Here is a 20,422-nt window from a genome sequence, read left to right on the forward strand (position 1 = left end):
ATATCGTATTATTGAGTATTATACTAGATAAAGGTACCTGACGAAGCTTAGGCTCGGAAGGGTGGGAAGTCACATTCTAACTTGTCCTGTCTTGGATGGCAAGTTAGAGTATCAGTTTACCTTTACAATGTGGAATACGAATTAATTCATACTATTTACGGCGAACTGGTTATGCAATTTTATTAACTTGCACGAATTGTGAGTATTTCATTTTTGGAAGGCAGTGAAGTGAGAACATTCTATGCTGATTCGATCGATTTCTTGACTGAAGACCTCTTGATTTTCTTCAAGTTTTTCTCACTTCTGGCCAAAGAAAATGTCATTGGATTACTCCTAGCCCTAAAATGAAAGTGGGGGGGAGGTATTTACTTTTCCAAAGTTTAGTGGCACTCGTCTTTATAGGAGCTTATAACTCCGCGGCTATTTTACTTGGCTCTAAACTGATTTCACCGTTCAAACCTACACGTTGAAATTCACGTCAGAAATTTTCCATGAAAATTTTCAAAAGTTTAAAGTTGAACTTTCATTTCAAAGTTCACCTTTCAAAATAGAGCTGCAAGTACAATTGATTATTCAAAATTACGCTAAATTATCATTGATGTATCTTTTGGTGTTATTTTGAAATATTCTGTTTTCAAAATGGACGTTTTCTATAGTAGGAGGCAACCCCCCCCTTCCCGGCCACAATTTTGCACTAAATAGTAAAAAATTGTCGAAGTCGTGTAATACATATATCGAATGATAGGTTTTTGAAGGTGCTGAACTCGAATATGACCTTGATTTTTCGATTCGATCCCATCCACCCCTTCCACAACTCATATTTGGAGGTCAAAAATGTGAAAAAATTGACAAAGTCGAGTGATACATCAAATGGTATGTTTTTGAAGGTGCTGAACTCGAATATGGCGTTAATTTTTCGAATCAACCCCTTCCCCCACCCTCCAGATCTTATATTTTGGGTTCAAAAATGTGAAAAATTTGACAAAGTCGTGTGATACTTCAAATGATAGGTATGTGTTTGAAGATGCTGAACTGGGAACTGGAATATGACGTTCATTTTCGAATCAACCTTCTCCACACCCTCCAGACCCCATATTTTGGAGTGAAAAACGTGAAAAAATTCGCGAAGTCATGGAATAATACATCAAATAGTAAGTATGTTTTTGTAGATGCTGAATTGGAATATAAGGTTAATTTTTTTTAATGAATCCCTCCCACCCCCTCTAGACCACATATTTTGGGATCGAAAATGTGAAAAAATTGACAAAAGCTATGCGATATATCGAATTGTATGTTTTCGAATGTGCTGAATACGAATATGGCCTTATTTTTTGACTTCCACGCCTCCCCCATCCCCATATTTTGGGTTTAAAGGGTGAAAAATTGATAAAGACATGTGATATATGGAGTGGTATGTTTTTAAAGGTGCTGAAGAATACGAAATTGGCTTATTTTTTCAATTCGACATCTTCTACACCTCCTCCCCCCCAGACACAATATTATTACATTGGCGTCAAAAATGTTAAAAAAATGACGAAGTCATGTGATAAGTTCATCGATGCGTTTTTTAAGGTGCTAAATACAAATCTGAACTGATTTTTCCTGTTTTACCCCTTCTACGCCCTCTGTGGCTCCTTCATTGGGATTAAGTGCTGAAAAATACCACAAAACAGTGCGATATGTTGAATTTTCTAATGATTTTGAAACAGCTAAACACGAATATCCCGGGGAAAAAAGTTCAAACTTGGCCATACATGATCATGTATGGTGGATGAACTCGAGCATACATGATCATACATAAACCGAAGTTTCCATACATGCTCATGTTACAAAATTGTCCCCCACATGATCATACATGTCATATATGATCACGTATGATCAAGTATGATTTAGTGTAACCATGATCATGTGTAAATGCGGGGATTTTTTTTAACATGAACATGTATGATCATACTTAAAATTCGAGAATGTATGAATTTTTATAATAAAAATATTGTCAGTATAAAATATATGGGATGATTTGCTGAATGGTATAAGTACATAAGATGTGCTAAGAATGCAAGACAAATGTGGATAAATGAATTTCAGACATTTTTCCAGATTATAGACACTTTTCTAGATTATAGAATAAAATGTATGATATAAAACATGCAATTTCATACAAATGATCCATACATGAGCATGTGGGGGACAATTTTTTAGTGTGATTATGTATGAAGTCGTCATACATGATCATGTATGACCAAGTTTGCACTTTTTTCCCCGGGATACCTAATATGACTTTTATTTTTCTATCGCACCCCTCACAATTTCTTGGATTTTTCTGGGGACGACGCTACCTAATTGAGAGCTGTGAGGGACATAGAAAGAATCAAATGGAATAAATTTGCTGTATCACTGGGCAAGTCATGCAGCCGAAAACATTGACATTCTGGCATTCTATGAAAATATCTCTGTTATCGCCAAAATCAAAGGTAGGTACCTGAAAAAGAGGAAACTTAACCTTGTTGACAATGTTGAAATGGTAAAAGTTGAAAATTGTCTAACTTTCTTATTACAACGTACATCTACGCGTTTTTTTTTTTTTTTTTCGTTGCGTCTTTTTCTTTCTTTCTTTCTTTTTTTTAAGTACAGAAAAATACTTTTGTATTCTCAACCATGATAGAAGTTTTATTCGTTCACCACTGAATTATGATAGAAGTCTCTTCATTTTGTAAAAGTTATTTGACATAGCGCGAAATTTCGTGCCAGTCATATTAAACGGCTCGGTATACACGTATATTTTTTTCAACGTTGCAAAAATGCTAAACTAAACCTCCTTTACCGGTGTATTAAATTGCGACTTGCATGACTAGCCGGCCTATAAATCATACTAGATTTTCACCTTCCTACTCGTATAGTATTACTTAGATGAATTAGCTAATAAAGGTATTGAAAATGAGGATCGTGAATTTTCATCAAAAATTTCTATTCTCTATATGTAGTTTTCCTCTTCTTGATTTGAATTGAATGAGATGAACTATACACAAGCAACAATTCAATATACCTACTATTGAAAAACTTGACGTGGGTGGATTGCCACAAAATCATCTTCAGTTGTTGAAATATTTTATATTTTCGCGACAGTCGAGCTCGAACGAGAAAAGTATGAAAAAAACGTTGGGAAAAAAGGGTGTATCGAGAAACAGTGAAATAAATTACGATGATTAATGTTTTCATCATTTTCACGTTTATAAAGCGACTACTATAATTATACCTACGACTTCCTGGTCTTCTTTTTTCACCGGTTAATGCGATTTTCGAATTTTAAAAAACTTATAAGTTTAGAGTGTTTTTTTTTATTTCGAACGCTTTTGAAATATTATAGGTAGGTACGTCCATTTTAATGAATTCGTTTTTTTTAACGGTAAAATTATTTTTTAACGATGGCAATTTAAAGGATTAAACCGAACAACCGGTGAAATTTTTAATAAGGATGTTCTTGTGTAAATTTTGATAGAAGCCGATTTCGTAGTGCTTTGGTTGGTGTGTTTTTTGATTTAGTTTTATTTTTTATATGTTTACATTTTTTTTTTATTGAATGTTGTTTCGAATCAGACCATTATTACATATGAGGAGCTGAGAATCAAAACTCACATTTGCAAAAAAAAACAAAAAAAAAACCGTTTTATGGCAGATTTGGATATACCGTTTTACACTCTATAATGTGACATATTCGGTTTTTTTGGATCAAAGTCATTTTGGTGTGAAATTCACTTTCAAAACCAAGGGTTAGAATCAAAACTTAGTTTTGTTTGCAAAATTCCATAGGGAAAAGTTTGATAACAAGCTGAATTTTGGTACACGGGGGTTTTTTGATACGCTGAACACGAATTTAGGGTGTCCAGGTGAATGCGGTGTACGCTTCTTCCTTTTTTGTGGACCTTAAGCCCCCAAATTTGTTTTTAAGCGTTCAGGTCCGAAAATATGCAATTTTATGCAAAATGCTTCTCATCGATTTCGTTTTACTATTCCACGTCGAATGAAGAGTCAGCGAAGTTTCCCACCCCAAAGGGGGTTGACCTACAGTCACTCAAAGTAGGGGTGCACAGTGGACTGTGAGCACCCTCAAAACGGGCGTAATTCAAAAACATACAATGAACCCTAAAAAAATGGTACAATGGTATCCTCCCTTATGTTTTTTGAGTCGCAGAATACGAATTTGACAATATTTTTTTTGTAGGGGTGGGGATGAGGGTGTGAGGGGGCGAGAAATTCAAAATTTTACTATAATGATGTGTGATATGTCGAAATGTATGTTTTTGAGGGTGTAGATCACGAAATTGACAATATTTTTTTCGTAGGGGTCAATGGGCTGAGGGGTGAAAATGGTTAAAAATTCAAAATTTGACTATAACAATGTATGATATGTCAAAATGTATGTTTTCGTGGTTGTAGACCACGAATTTGACAATATTTTTTTCGTAGGGGTTAATGATAGGGGATGAAGGGGGTGAAAAATTCAAAATTTGACCATAATGATGTGTGATATGTCGAAATATATGTTTTTGAGGGTGTAGATCACGAAATTGACAATATTTTTTTCGTAGGGGTCAATGGTGGGGGCTGAAGGGTGAAAATGGTTAAAAATTCAAAATTTGACTATAATGATGTATGATATGTCAAAATGTATGTTTTCGTGGTTGTAGATCACGAATTTGACAATATTTTTTTCGTAGGGGTTAATGATGGGGGATGAAGGGGGTAAAAAATTCAAAATTTGACCATAATGATGTGTGATATGTCGAAATGTACGTTTTTGAGGGTGTAGATCACGAATTTGACAATATTTTTTTCGTGGGGGTTAATGATGGGGGATGAAGGGGGTGAAAAATTCAAAATTTGACCATAATGATGTGTGATATGTCGAAATGTACGTTTTTGAGGGTGTAGATCACGAAGTTGACAATATTTTTTTCGTAGGGGTGAATTGTGGGGGATGAAGGGGGTGAAAACGGTGAACAATTCAAAATTTGACTATAATGATGTGTGATATGTCGAAATGTACCAAGTATGAATAATTCAACTGAAAGTGAGTAATTTTCATCAATTTACTCGATTTTAGTTGTTATAATGTCATTATAGAGGTTTAATTTACGTTAAAACTCCGTTTTTTGCCTACTCTATAGAACAAATTTTTGCACGTAGATGCACGGGAAATCCCAGGGGCTAGTACTTAAGATAGTGTATTTCAAGATATCATTTGCCATTTTTGCTCCCGAATGCCCCGGCGACCACAACAGTCAATTATAGTGAAAAATCATGGTGAATTTTGTTTAAATGTTACAAATTTTTTCTTCCAGGGACTTTGACGGCTCTCCAATAGAAAATTCTCCATCCCCCACCATTCACCTTTTCTACACCTTCAAAAACATACATTTTGACATATCACACATCATTATGGTCAAATTTTGAATTTTTCACCATTTTCACCCTTCAGCCCCCACCATTGACCCCTACGAAAAAAATATTGTCAATTTCGTGATCTACACCCTCAAAAACATATATTTCGACATATCACACATCATTATGGTCAAATTTTGAATTTTTCACCCCCTTCATCCCCCACCATTAACCCTTACAAAGAAAATATGTCAAATTCGCGATCTACAACCTCGAAAACATACATTTCGACATATCACACATCATTATAGTCAAATTTTGAATTTTCAACCATTTTCACCCCTCAGCCCCCACCATTGACCCCTACGAAAAAAATATTGTCAAATTCGTGATCTACACCCTCAAAAACATACATTTCAACATATCACACATCATTATAGTCAAATTTTGATATTCTCACCCCCTCACCCTCTCATCCCCCACCCCTACAAAAAAAATATTGTCAAATTCGTATTCTGCGACCCAAAAAACATAAATTTTGCATAAAATTGCATATTTTCGGACTTGAACGCAAAAAAACAAATTTGGGGGCTTAAGGTCCACAAAAAAGGGGGAAGCGTACACCGGATTCACCTGGACACTCCAAATTCGTGTTCAGCGTATCAAAAAACCCCCGAGTACCAAAATTCAGCTTGTTATCAAACTTTTCCCTATCGTCGTAATTAAAACAGTGAAAAAAATTTGATCGCAAATCTTGGAGTCAAAACTCACATTTGCCATTCTTTGTCTGGATATTAAAGCAGAAGGGAGCTAGGTGAAAATCAGCCAACACACGGAATCGTGTGCTAGTAGCGCTATCTAATGATTCATTTTGGTATTATAAGTTTTTTCATCTGGCAACACTACTAACTCAGTTTTTCGCGTTTTTGTCAAAATCGTTTATGGTGGCAAAATAAATGTGAGTTTTGATTCTCAGCTCCTCATATAAACTTTTTCCTTCGAGTGAACTTGAAAAATATTTTTGAAATGATTACGTTGGCGTTGGAATTAATTTTTGTATTTCAGATGATTTTTAAAAAATATTTTACAATTTTGGGTGTATTTGTTTTTTTGAAAGTAATTTATTGGACTTGAATAATATGGCTACTGTTTAGTCTATATTCTATACCCTAAAAAGTGCTCTAGAAATCAACTTTTTTTAAAACCTCTCGGGGACTAAAAAGTTTTACATTTTATGGGTATTCACAAGCACCCTCGTTCCAAAAATGCAATGTTCCCAACCCTAAATCTGTGGGCTCACCCCCTGGGGGGCTCCCGAAAGTCGACTGTAAATACTTTTCGGGGACTATGGGAACATTATATTTTTGAAAAGGGCATATACCACTGATTGAAAAAATAAAATGTTCCCACCCCTCCGACCATGGGCTGAGGTACCACCCCCCTGGAGGGGGTGTGAAAGCCCGTCTTGTGGTGTGTATTTTCGTAATTTTTGGGTGAAATCTATACTGTCGTATTGTTATAGTTTAAAAATAATAAATACCCCCTTCCTCCCCCACCCCTAAAAAGGGTCCACCCCCCCCCTCAAAATTGAAAATGCGTATATTTCCTGATGCAATGCACTTATTTGAGTGAAATTTTTTTTGTTAGGTTACAATTAATGCTTAGAATCTGATAAATATTTTTTCCACTCACCCTCACCTCCCACTCACGCCTCATCTTCTTACTCAGATAATTGAGATCACACAACTTTGGCTGTAATGCAGTTATTTTCGCGCGGTTTTCGCTATTAACCTTCAAGTTAAACCTGTAATGTAAATAAAGGAACACTTACATCATCCTTTGTACTCCTGTTTCATCCTCTCCCCTCCATTACTTCAAAATTATCTATTTTAGGTCACATTTTTAGCAGTTTTGCCTTCTTTTTTTTGTTTGAAATTTTTCATAATAGTACTTCAAATAGGGAACTAGCTTCAGATGGTTACGTATAAAATTTATTATTCAAAAAATAGAACGACATCATTTTAGATGCAAAAATTTAATTTTGCCGCATTTGAAATTTTTAAAACTTCAACAATTATTAATGCTTTCAAACATTTTAATTCTAGAACAGAAAAGCTAATTATCCCGAGCAAAACGAGAAACGAAGGCAAAAGTTCCAGAAAATTGGTCATTTAAAAGATTGAATAGCATCAATAAGAATAAAATGAGCAGGGCTCGTATATTCTTTCCCTAAAAAACCTAAAATATGCGCTTGAATATTCCCTAAAAAAAATGCCAGAATATGCTCTAAAAAGTAAAAATATTCCATAACGATATGTGCATTGTTTTACAGGAAAAATCAATTCCTATAGGTTTTTACAGACCTACTTACTTTATATTGTTGTGTAATACCAAGAATTCACAAACAAAAATACAAAATAGAGCGTTTTAAAATCACGAAAAGGTGATTCGAATTTCATTATTAAAGGAATAAAAAACAACTAAAATGAACAAAAAATAATAGGTAACAAGTGGGTATGGGTGAGCTATATTGACAGTTTTACAAATTTTGCAGGGGAAAAAATGAAAAATATCCAGATACCTACTAATATGATGCAAAAATTTGAAATTGAGCGAAAAACATTTCCTGAAAACTGTTAAAAACGCAAAATAGGTATTTCTTAAATATGCTGAAATTTATGCTTTTATGGTAAAATAGGCTATGCCAAAATATGCTCTAACAAATTAGGCTCATTCTACTTGAAATCTCATAAATCGTGGAGATAATTGGAAAATTCCCTATCCCCTATGCATACAAAAAGTATGCTCCAGCTTAAAAATCCGAGCCCTGAAAATAAGTTAATTTTATGGGCCTTGAACCGTGACATTCTTCTAATTGAAAAACTCAAAAATTGAGAAAAGGAAAATCATGTAGGTACTTTGTCTTATTTTCGAAAATAAGTCAACTAGAGCAAAGCAAACCTAAAAGCTTTTGAAAATTTATAATTCAGAAAATTGAATACATAGCATTACTTTCAATGTAAATAATAAGTAGGTATGTAAGTTGATTCTATTGGCTTTAAAATTCTTCAAATTTAATGGTTGGTAAATTTTGAAACGAAAAACGATTAGCCCAAGCGAAGCGAAGGCAAAAGCTATCAAACATTTCTAATTCTAGGATTTAAAAATGTCAATTTCAGAATATTGAAGAAACTTTGGCCTTAGAGCGAAGCGAGGGCAGAAGCTTTCAAAAATTCATAATTCAAGAACTAGATAATAGGCCTAGGTATCTTTTTAGACGTAAAAATACAATTTTTCTGGTTTTAACATTTTAAAAATTTGAAAAATAGTTTTCAAAAAATTTCAGTTTTGGAATAAAGAAATGAATGCGAGTGCAAAAGCTTTTGAATTCATAAATTTAAAAAAACTGCATCGTTTTGGACTTGATTTTATTGGTTTTCACTAGTTTAAAATTCGAATAAGCATTATTTTATAATTTTTTAAAGAAAACTTTTGGATCTTCAGCATACTCTACATTTCGCACACCTTTTCCTATTGTTTTCGAATTGTAAATTCCCCACAATCGTTCACCCTCGCCTCGCTCAGGCTAATTTTTTTTACTCTCAAATTGCTATCCATCCATTACGTACATGAGAATCTCATCAACTTTCAAAAATGTGAAGGTTCGCTAAAAAATAGACAAAATGTCAAGAAAATCGACCACTTCATTAAAGATGATGTAGTTTCTCTTCAAGAATTACAAATTTTCTAATAAATGACCTATACTTAGTTAGTAGTTATCTCGTTTTTCGTTCCAAAAAATTTAACACCTTTAGGAAATTAACAAGTGAAATTTGAAAAATTTTAAAGCCAACAGAATCAACATACATAGGTACCTATTATTTACTCTGAGAGTAATGCTATTCGATTTTCTGAATTATCAGTTTTCAAAAAATAATGTATTAGGTTTGCTTCGCTCCAGTCAACTTATTTTCGAAAATAAGATTAAGTACCAACATGATTTTCCTTATCTCAATTTTTGAGAGCTCCGCTGGTGCTGATTCATTTCTCTTTCAGAAATTAAAATTTTTATAAAATGCCAGCCGCAATTAGAAGAATGTCAAAGCTCAAGGACCATAAAATTAATTTATTTTATTCTTATTGAATTATTGATGCTAATCAATCTTTTAAATGACCAATTTTCTGGAACTTTTGCCTTCGTTTCTCGTTTTGCTCGGGATAATTAGCTTTTCTGTTCTAGAATTAAAATGTTTGAAAGCATTAATAATTGTTGAAGTTTTAAAAATTTCAAATGCGGCAAAATTAAATTTTTGCATCTAAAATGATGTCGTTCTATTTTTTGAATAATAAATTTTATACGTAACCATCTGAAGCTAGTTCCCTATTTGAAGTACTATTATGAAAAATTTCAAACAAAAAAAAGAAGGCAAAACTGCTAAAAATGTGACCAAAAATAGATAATTTTGAAGTAATGGAGGGGAGAGGATGAAACAGGAGTACAAAGGATGATGTAAGTGTTCCTTTATTTACATTACAGGTTTAACTTGAAGGTTAATAGCGAAAACCGCGCGAAAATAACTGCATTACAGCCAAAGTTGTGTGATCTCAATTATCTGAGTAAGAAGATGAGGCGTGAGTGGGAGGTGAGGGTGAGTGGAAAAAATATTTATCAGATTCTAAGCATTAATTGTAACCTAACAAAAAAAATTTCACTCAAATAAGTGCATTGCATCAGGAAATATACGCATTTTCAATTTTGAGGGGGGGGTGGACCCTTTTTAGGGGTGGGGGAGGAAGGGGGTATTGATTATTTTTAAACTATAACAATACGACAGTATAGATTTCACCCAAAAATTACGAAAATACACACCACAAGACGGGCTTTCACACCCCCTCCAGGGGGGTGGTACCTCAGCCCATGGTCGGAGGGGTGGGAACATTTTATTTTTTCAATCAGTGGTATATGCCCTTTTCAAAAATATAATGTTCCCATAGTCCCCGAAAAGTATTTACAGTCGACTTTCGGGAGCCCCCCAGGGGGTGAGCCCACAGACTTAGGGTTGGGAACATTGCATTTTTGGAACGAGGGTGCTTGTGAATACCCATAAAATGTAAAACTTTTTAGTCCCCATACCGAAAATTTTTTTTGAACACTTTTCGGCCCATAGAATATAGACTTAGGCACCATGAAAATACGTCGACGCACAGATCAAAAATGCATTTATTCAAAATTGAGTACATAATTATAATATACTAGGTACATATTCATGTTTTTGATTAATTGTAGGTACAATTTTAGTGGGTGCAACAATAAAAAAATTGGAAATTTCTAATGCAATTGTTCATCTTACAATCTTAGGATAGTAAATAATAGTTATAATTTTTTACTTAAAAATTTGGCTAAAAATTAGATTAGGTATGATAATTTGAATGTAGTGGTTTTCTCCTTTTTCGCACATTTTATAATCAAAGAACACATCTCAGCTTGGAAAAATAGACATCTAGGGAAAAGTAATTTTGCTGACCATCTAATAAATTCAGGCCATGACTTTGTTCCTGACTCAGGCATATCAATACTGCACACAGCTGAAAAAGGTCATCGATTCAACACCCTAGAACTCTTGGAAATAAAACGCCATGAAAACTCAACACAATTCAACATGGTCAACGACATCTCACCAAACAGTATTATCGATTCTCTGCTTCCAATTTTAAGTCAACCCCTTCCTTGCCAACCTCGATCATAATATACGACGCAATTGATCTCTGTAATTGTTACCAATCCCCCCTCCTCCCATAGATATTTTCTCGACACATCTACACATCTTCTACAATGTAACTCGCAGTTTTCATATCTTCGTGATTGATAATGGTCGCTACGACGACCGAAACGCGTCTCACTTTAATGTTTTTGTAATAATTTTTTTAATAATTTTGTGTGAATAAAAAAACTTTTCGTGCTGTAAAAGGTGTAATTAATTGATTAGATTAGGTATGATAGTTAATTAAAAAATACAATTGTACATAAATTAGTTTTAACAACATTTAAAATTTCGTAAAATTTGTGAAAAATATGCGAACACAATCTCATTACGATGCTTTTATTAATAAACGTGCGGAACAGTGCAAATAATAACACGAACTTACAACTTTGTCACCTATCAAAGCTGAAACTGCAATATGAGCATAATAAATATGACGTCATTCGTCATAATTCTAAAAATACATATGTACTTACCCACCTATGCCTGGTCGCATTTTCAGCAAACATAGGTATCTCATATTTATCTACTTGAGCATATTCATTTCACTTTCATCTCCAAAATTCGTGCCAATTTCGCATATTCGAAAGCGTTGTTCAACAAATCAGGGAATTTTTCCAAGGATAGTGGAAACACTTTAAAGATCTGTAGTTTTGGGCTGTTCTGAGACAAAGCGAGAAATTGAAGCAGAACTTTCTGGTGCTTGATCGGCAGATGATACCATGGCATTGAGTAAATCGCCGTTGAAATATCATCACTCTGAAAATAATACCAATAATTTTACATGCGTAATAGGCACAGCAATTTAGAAAACTAAAAAATAGCTGAAATGTCCTCTTTTCAACCTCTTGAATCGATCGAAATCGTTTTCGAACCGTTTAAAGCAGTTCTGGAGCCCCAAGTTTGATGTGTAGTGAAATTGAAATTTGGTTTGATGAACTCGTAATCTTTTAAATTACTCATTTGATGGAACAAGGCGTGAAAAGTATCTCGTTTCCAATAAATCATCAGACATTTTGCTACCAATAGGTTGATGAAAAATAAAACCAACAAGCAGAACACAGTTACTTGTGTGTTGGATTTTTGTAGTTGGAGAATTTTCGAGACTAAGGCCCATGTCGCCCATGTGTATTGAAAGCCAATTAAACCCCCGAGAACATTTGAATTTACTTGTTGCGCACTTCTCGTAGAATACTGCTCCTGCCATCGAGTACGCGAAGTAAAAATATGTTTCATGGTAGATGACATTTCTTCGAAGAACTCCGAGTGTACATAATATTATATTTTCCATTTTTGAAACTCGCGAAAATCAACTTTCGTAAAATATGAACCAAACATGTAAAACGTACTGGTGGATTTTTAGAAGTTCAAAGAGTACTTATAGGCTGAGGTAGGTACCTATTCACTTGAATAATGAGGTATTTTGAAATTCCGAGATAGGTAATTGTTGTTTTCAATTCAAAAGATAATTCGAATCGTTCATTTGTAAAGAAGGAGGGTCATTATGGGCCTTTTCGTGCCCCTCGCTACTTCGAGACTTGAATGGCCTTTTCTTATAGGGGATGGTAGCTAGTATTAATATTAGGCGATATTTTCCCAGAAAAGCCCATAGGGGGGCTGTGGGGTGGCCCCAAAGTCGAAAATTTCAAAAAATTTTAGAACCACTGCTCGAAAATGTAAAAAATTAAAAGTAGCGAATATATGTTGCTTTAAGGGTAAGCAATGCAGCACGTAACGCTTTTTTCATTTTTGACCTTTTTGGGGGTTGTGGTGGGGGTATTTCTATTTTTGAAAATTTTGAAACCCCCTTTTTTGACCCTTCCCGTCGAGCCACCCTAATGCCCTTTTCATGGTTTATTGCTACTAGTAGTAAGTTCAATTGATATCATTTGCAACCCCCTCACCAACTTGGCTCATATCGAAAAATTCAATTTTTGACTTTTTTTTGAGGTCCATATTTTGGGAAACCATGAAAAGCTATCGAGGTCCGGTTTGCGGCAAATATGTTGAATTTTACTTCTTAATCGACTGGCATGCTTGAATTTTTATTTCAAGTCAATTTTTGACCTCATTGTTGCAGATCACTTTTGGGGGTGGCGAACTTTGAGAACCCCTGAAAAAAGTTCTAAAGTGAATTTTTTCAAACTTTGAGCTGAAATGGTCTTAAATACATGTGTTTAACCAAGATAATATGCGAATGCGATATTTTAATACAATTTAGTCATTTTGGGTGATTTTATCAATAAAAGTAGTGTTTTAACAATAGGCATAGCTTTCCGGCAAAAGTTAAGCTACGTGTATTCGTGGTGTTGTCCAGTCATTAAAGACATTTTTGCAGGAAAAATTAATATCAAACCGATCTTTCGCAGATATTGTTCACAGAGGTCCCCTCAACAACCTACTAAAAGTCCTGGCCCCTACGGGGTCCGGAACCCCCTCAAAGGGGGTGGAACCTCCCCCGAAAGAAGTTTTTCGCCATTTTCTCCCCCGCATTGCATTTAGCGAAAAATATGTGGCTAGATAAAAGAATCTATGTCAAATTTCCGATGTAATGATGTATCAACTTCCCTTGTATGTTCAAGAGGGGCGAAACTGCAACCATTCAAATGAAGGTGTTTTCTGAAAAATACATAAAGGCTATAGGCGCCTAAGATGGGTGAAATGGTCACCGAAATCGTTCGAGTTGATATTAGCATGGGAGGTAGGTACCATTGAGAAACTTCCGCGTGGAAAGTTTCAGATCCACACCCCCTCCCCTTTTTGGAGAGCCCCCCTTTTCTGAAACTTCAATAACACTTTTCTCAGCCCCATTCCAACCGATTTTGAAAATTTTTCAGGTTATGTATAATTGTATATCCTTATTAGGTATCCCCACAAACATTTTTAACCCCCTCCCCTCATATTTACCATTCAAAATGGTGTAAAAATGTGTCATAGGGAGGGTTGGGGGTAAAATGGGAATTTTAGGGAAAATAACTAAGAATTAATGAGTAGGGTATAGTTTTCTTATGATTCGATAGATCGATACCGCTGAGCACGACTATGACGTCAGATTTTTTGCTACACTCATCTAGCCCTCTACAGAACACTTGGCCGCCTCAATTTTTATTTTTTATTATTGTTAAAAAGCATAATATTAGTTGAAATACGCCATTTTAAAGGGTAAATATAAGGGGAAGGGGTTGAAAATTTTTGTGAGGATACCTAATAAGGATATACATAATATACTGAAAAATTTTCAAAATCGGTTGGAATGGGACTGAGAGAAGTGTTATTGAAGTTTCAGAACTTTTGCCGGAAATGCTATGCCTGTTGTTAAAACACTACTTTTTTTGATAAAATCACCCAAAATGACTAAATTGTATTAAAATATCGCATTCGCATATTATCTTGGTTAAACACATGTATTTAAGACCATTTCAGCTCAAAGTTTGAAAAAATTCACTTTAGAACTTTTTTCAGGGGTTCTCAAAGTTTGCCACCCCCAAAAGTGATCTGCAACCATGAGGTCAAAAATTGACTTGAAATAAAAATTCAAGCATGCCAGTCGATTAAGAAGTAAAATTCAACATATTTGCCGCAAACCGGACCTCGATAGCTTTTCATGGTTTCCCAAAATATGGACCTCAAAAAAAAGTCAAAAATTGAATTTTTCGATATGAGCCAAGTTGGTGAGGGGGTTGCAAATGATATCAATTGAACTTACTACTAGTAGCAATAAACCATGAAAAGGGCATTAGGGTGGCTCGACGGGAAGGGTCAAAAAAGGGGGTTTCAAAATTTTCAAAAATAGAAATACCCCCACCACAACCCCCAAAAAGGTCAAAAATGAAAAAAGCGTTACGTGCTGCATTGCTTACCCTTAAAGCAACATATATTCGCTACTTTTAATTTTTTACATTTTCGAGCAGTGGTTCTAAAATTTTTTGAAATTTTCGACTTTGGGGCCACCCCACAGCCCCCCTATGGGCGTTTCTGGGAAAATATCGCCTAATATTAATACTAGGGACCATCCCCTATAAGAAAAGGCCATTCAAGTCTCGAAGTAGCGAGGGGCACGAAAATGCCCATAATGACCCTCCTTCTTTTGAATGATTTCTAAAGTATTTTCGAAGACCAACAAACAAAAATATTTTCAACTTGTCGATTGAAGTGGTTGTTCGAGTAAGTATAAATAATTTTCTCAGGCACGTGAAATGAACATCAGAAAACAATTTTTGGACTTTTTTCTCCACATTCAGTTTTGATCGGTTTCTTTCTCGTGAATAAATTATATGATCTCGGAAAATTTCAATAATCTGCGAATATTTAAAAGACAAATTGTCACTGTTTTCGAAAACGTACAAACGGTTGGTGAAAAAAAATGTGGAATCGTGCCAAAAAAAAACATTGTAAAAATTTCAGGTTTCGATAACTTGCTCTTTTATATCCTCGGGGAATTAATAGGTAATCTATCTACAAATACAAAAATTTGATCCAATTTTCCCCCTTATAATTTCACTATCCCCGAAGGCTATCGCTTTGAAAATTTATTCCTATCGATAGTCAAACCAAGCTGAAAATTCCTCCCGAAAGTTTATTTATTATTTTCTCGCATTATTGTGTGTATTTTCCATTCGATGAAAATTTCGCTCCGAACCGAATAAACGTTCATCAACGATAGAAAATTCAACATTCTGCATGGTCGTAACCGCAAAATTGTCGAAAATTTACCATTTATGAGAGGTTAACAACTATATGCTATAGATGGGAGTAAAAAAACCACATGAAAGAGAGCAATGCTCCTGGTACCACGTAGAATCAAAGTATTTAATAGTGTACCTATCCTTTTACATCATTTTCGCTACATATTCTTTATAATGGCTGGGCAACATTTAGCATTGTGCGAGTAACAGACGGATACCGTTAACATTTATTATACTGGTGTAGCAGTTGCGAAAAATTCCTTATTTGTTGTAACCGTGAGTAATAATCATTTAGGGTCTTGTTTGTTGTTGTTTTTTTTTTTGTAACGTTTGAACTACATCAAAATCTTTTTGCGATAGAATTACTGTAGAGACGAGATGCGAGTATCGTGTGTGTATGGTGTTCAGTGGGTGGAAAAATGTGTTGTTTTGGGTATTTTTTGTAGATTGGAAATTTCAAGTTGAAATTTTTCAAATTTGAAGTAGGGTATGTATTTTGGGATAAAACAAGGGTGCTTTTGTCAACAAAGATGGTAATTTTCGAGACCTCAAACCCTCTTTTAATTGGATGAAGGCTAACTTTAGTCGAAAAAAAAGAAAAAACAGAATTTTAACCATTAGATAACGTTCTTGTGATTTTTGAAATATGTATGTACTTGAGCATACGCAGTCCAACAAGTGCAGAAGATCATATTAAATTTAATTTAGAGTTGAATTTTTTTTTAGTTGAAAGTTTTTTTTATTCGGAATTTATATGTAAGACGTATTTTTTTGTGGGGGGAGGCAGGAAATGTTTTTAATTTAAATGATATTCCAACTTTTGTCATTTTCATGTCAAATTACGTCAGAAAAAATGGAATTGGATATTTTCATTCCAACAAGTTGAACAATTTCTGGCCTTAAAAATGTAAGTAAGTATTTAAAAACTCAAAATTCGTAGATTTATTCTCCCCACCTTATTCAAAATTTTATGGTCAAAATGTTTGAGGATCTGAAACAGCGTTTTTAAAAAATTTGCTTCTCGAATCAGACGCCTTCCATTTTCCTCTTTGTAATATATTCGTATCTACACACGTAAATAATCACATAATCACGTTGTCAAAGTTTATTCATAACTGCCATGTTGTGCAGTGCTACCAACCTAAAACTACCACAATTCTCTATACGCTACATATCCTATAATAATACAGTAAACTTCGCTTAATGTTATAACGTTTGTCCCAGCCCATTTTAATAACATTAAACGACTTATAACATAAACCGATTGAAATGTAATGGGATATAAAAGATCGGGACCAGACAATTTTAATAACATAAAGCAATTTATAACATTAACCGTTATAATAATAAGCGAAGTTTACTGTATAAAAAAAAAAAAACAACAATTTAAAAAAATGCCGATGACATCTTCGAGTCCATAACGAATCTAATAATACGGCGAGCTGCATTGACTTAATAAAGTATAGCATACTCTAGGTCATCATCCTCACTATCATCTGCTACTGATAACGCGTTTATCAATGCTGTTGTTTCAGCTGCTGATGTGATGATGGATGAACCTTGTAGTTGAGCTGATTCCAGTAGATTGGCTGTTTTCACAACATCATTGAATGTTGCATGTTCGTCTGGATGTTCGGCTAAGATTTTTTCGAGCATTGACAAATTGTTTATGCCAACCAGGAATTGATCTCTCAACCTTTCGTCCAGTGTAGTTCTAAATTTACATGGCACTGCTTTTGAATGTAGATTTTCAACGAATTACGAGATGTTTTGCGTATTTTTTCTATGGTTTGGCCAAATTTTACTCGCTCTGACAGATAGTTTGTCGTAGGGTGGTAGTATGTGTCCAGAAATTGCACAATTGATTCGTAAGTGAGCTGAGTTATTAGCTTTAGATCGAAGTGATCACTTACCATTAGGTAAAGATCTTAGCCAATGCATTTCAGCAGTAAGTTGCGCTTTGCTTCGATTTTGTCATCTAGTCCTTGTAGACTGATTTCTAGTTTGCATTCTTTGGATTGTGGAGAGAATTCTGCGAATCAAAAGTTTGAAATGCGTTATTGTATTGTATAGGAGTTTGTCTGAAAGCGTGGAATGAAACCAGCAAAAGGTGTCTCTTCGTATGTTGGTGTCTTTGGCTGCTTATTTTTGAGTCTAGGAGCCATTGTCTGGTGTCTGGGTCTGGTGTCTGGTGTCTTGTTTGCGAACACAATTTTTTTGTAAAAAAAATTATTCAAATAACCATTTTCCTCGTCGCCAAATGTAATATATTCGTACACACATAAATAAGCACATAATCACGTTGTCAGAGTTTATTCATAACTGCCATGTTGTGCAGTGCTACCAACCTAAAACTACCACAATTCTCTATATGCTACACTCTTTGTAACTCAATTTCCATTTTATGCCAAAATGAAAAAAATCCCCTCACTTACAACTTCATTTTGAAGAACTATTTAATTTTTGAGATCTGATCGAATCATTTCAAAAATGGATTTGGGTGCTCGAAATTTTTTGATTAAGGTGCCAGCTGATATGTTTTTTTAAAAAAAAATTCGCCTCTCTGTATCTCCTCTCTTTCTTTTTGAGGCTTGATTTTCATTTTAAGGCCAAAATGTCTACGTTGAAAATTCAAAAATTGTGACGCAAGCAGCGATACCATACCATATGTTGGAAAACTTTTTTTTGAGATAATCGCGTTTTCATGGAAAAAGTCAGAAAATATCAAAAACAATTTTTTTGTCGATTCATATACTATGAAGCCTATACTTTGGAATGGGTGTACCCACCGATCTCAAACACGTCGTTTTAGTGGTGAAAAACCGGTTTTACAAAAGTGCTTTTCACAAAAAAATGTCAAAAAAAAAATATATATATATTATGATGTAAAACCATTAAAAGATGAAGAAAATCAAAAAAAAAAAATACTGTTCACTTTTTTTTAAAAATGTTACAAAAATAACCCAAACTTTCAAAAACGTTTTTCTCAGAATTTTGGTTTTTGAATTTCAAAAAATACGCAACTTTGAAATTTTGCAAATTTGTCAGATTTTAATATTTTGAAAATCTGTTTGCACCATTGAAAAGAGGAAGAAAAACACTACCAGAAACCACAATAAAACGAAAAAATTTTTCGCCGACATATGGTATGGTATCGCTGGCCGCGTCACAATTAAACCTTTATCCCCCCCCATTGAAGCCCAATTTCAATTTTAGGGTCCAAAACCCTTTACACCTCCCTTTCGAAGCCGCATTTTAATTTGATGATCTGAGTATCATTTTGAAAAGCATTCAGAAGGTCAAAATTTTTAGAATTCAGTTACTTGGATGCGTTTTTCAGAAAATACTATACTGCCTTACACTCTCCTCCCTTCCCTTCATACGTTCTTCTGGGAAACAATTTTTATTTTAGAGTCAAAATAGTTATTTTCAAAAATCGACTGAGGGTGCTGAGAGCTCAAAAAATATAAATTTAGATATTTTATTTGCGTACCTATTTCGAAAATTTGATCCTTTGTAAGTACATCTCCCTCTTCTTCCTATTTGAAGCCCAGTTCTTTAAAGTCAAGATGGTTCGATTAAAAATGGATTAGGAGAATCAAAAAAATATTCAAAAATTTGTCCTTTCGTATCTCCCATTTGAAGTTCGATTTCTTTTAATGATTTTTATAATTATCGCATCAAAAATAGATTCAAAACCGCAATATCTGTGGATTCAAAAACCAATAAAACTATGTATATTCAAAATATGTCAATTTATAAATTACGTACTGATGCATTTTCCCAAAATTTGCTCTTGTGTGCTCTTTTTGAGGGATCAATTTTCATTTCAAAATCCAAGACATCTCAATACTAAATTGATGAGTTCAGAATTTTAAAATTTCGTGCGTTTTTTCAAATACTATTGTCTTTCCTCCTCCCTTCCCTTCCCTTCCCTTCCCCTCCCCTCCCCTCCCCTCCATTCCACTTTTGGATGTTCAATATTTATGTTCGGGCTAAAATTATTTGAAAAATTGATCAACGAGCTCAAAATGAAGGTACCTAGATATTTTTTTCATGTAGTCTAGATAAGTGAGTTTTTTACTGACTTTTTTGAAAATTTGTTTTTTTTTGTTGGCGTCTTTTTAAGACCCAGTTCTTGGTGCCCAATTCTCAAGCGTAAAAATTATAGCACTTCTAATAGCCTCCTAAAATAGCGTATACTTTTGCCGTACATTTTAAAAATATAATTTTTTATGTGATCATATCTGAATTTGAAGTTCTGTTAGGGGGGGTTTTCTCTGGAAGGTTCAAAATTCAAACCATGTTGCCATTCTGAAGTTTTAGTCGAGAGTAATGAAAAATTGTGAAAAGGTGGCGATTTTTTTTAGGAAGGGGGGAGTGAGGGGCAGAAGGGAATAGTCAGAAACCATAATTGACATTCTGTTGAGTTTAGTTTCATTTCAAACTCTTAAATTATTATTTTTTCCAATGATAGATGAAGGTGTTTGTTTTATTTACATTATTTTATCGCTCATTTTTTTTTTGAACTTTTTAACCCTTCTTCAAATTTATGAGCCTACTTCATTTTCAAGTTACTTCTCAGCTTTATTT

The sequence above is a fragment of the Planococcus citri genome, chromosome 5 (genome assembly GCF_950023065.1).
Source record: "Planococcus citri chromosome 5, ihPlaCitr1.1, whole genome shotgun sequence".
Taxonomy (NCBI): domain Eukaryota; kingdom Metazoa; phylum Arthropoda; class Insecta; order Hemiptera; family Pseudococcidae; genus Planococcus; species Planococcus citri.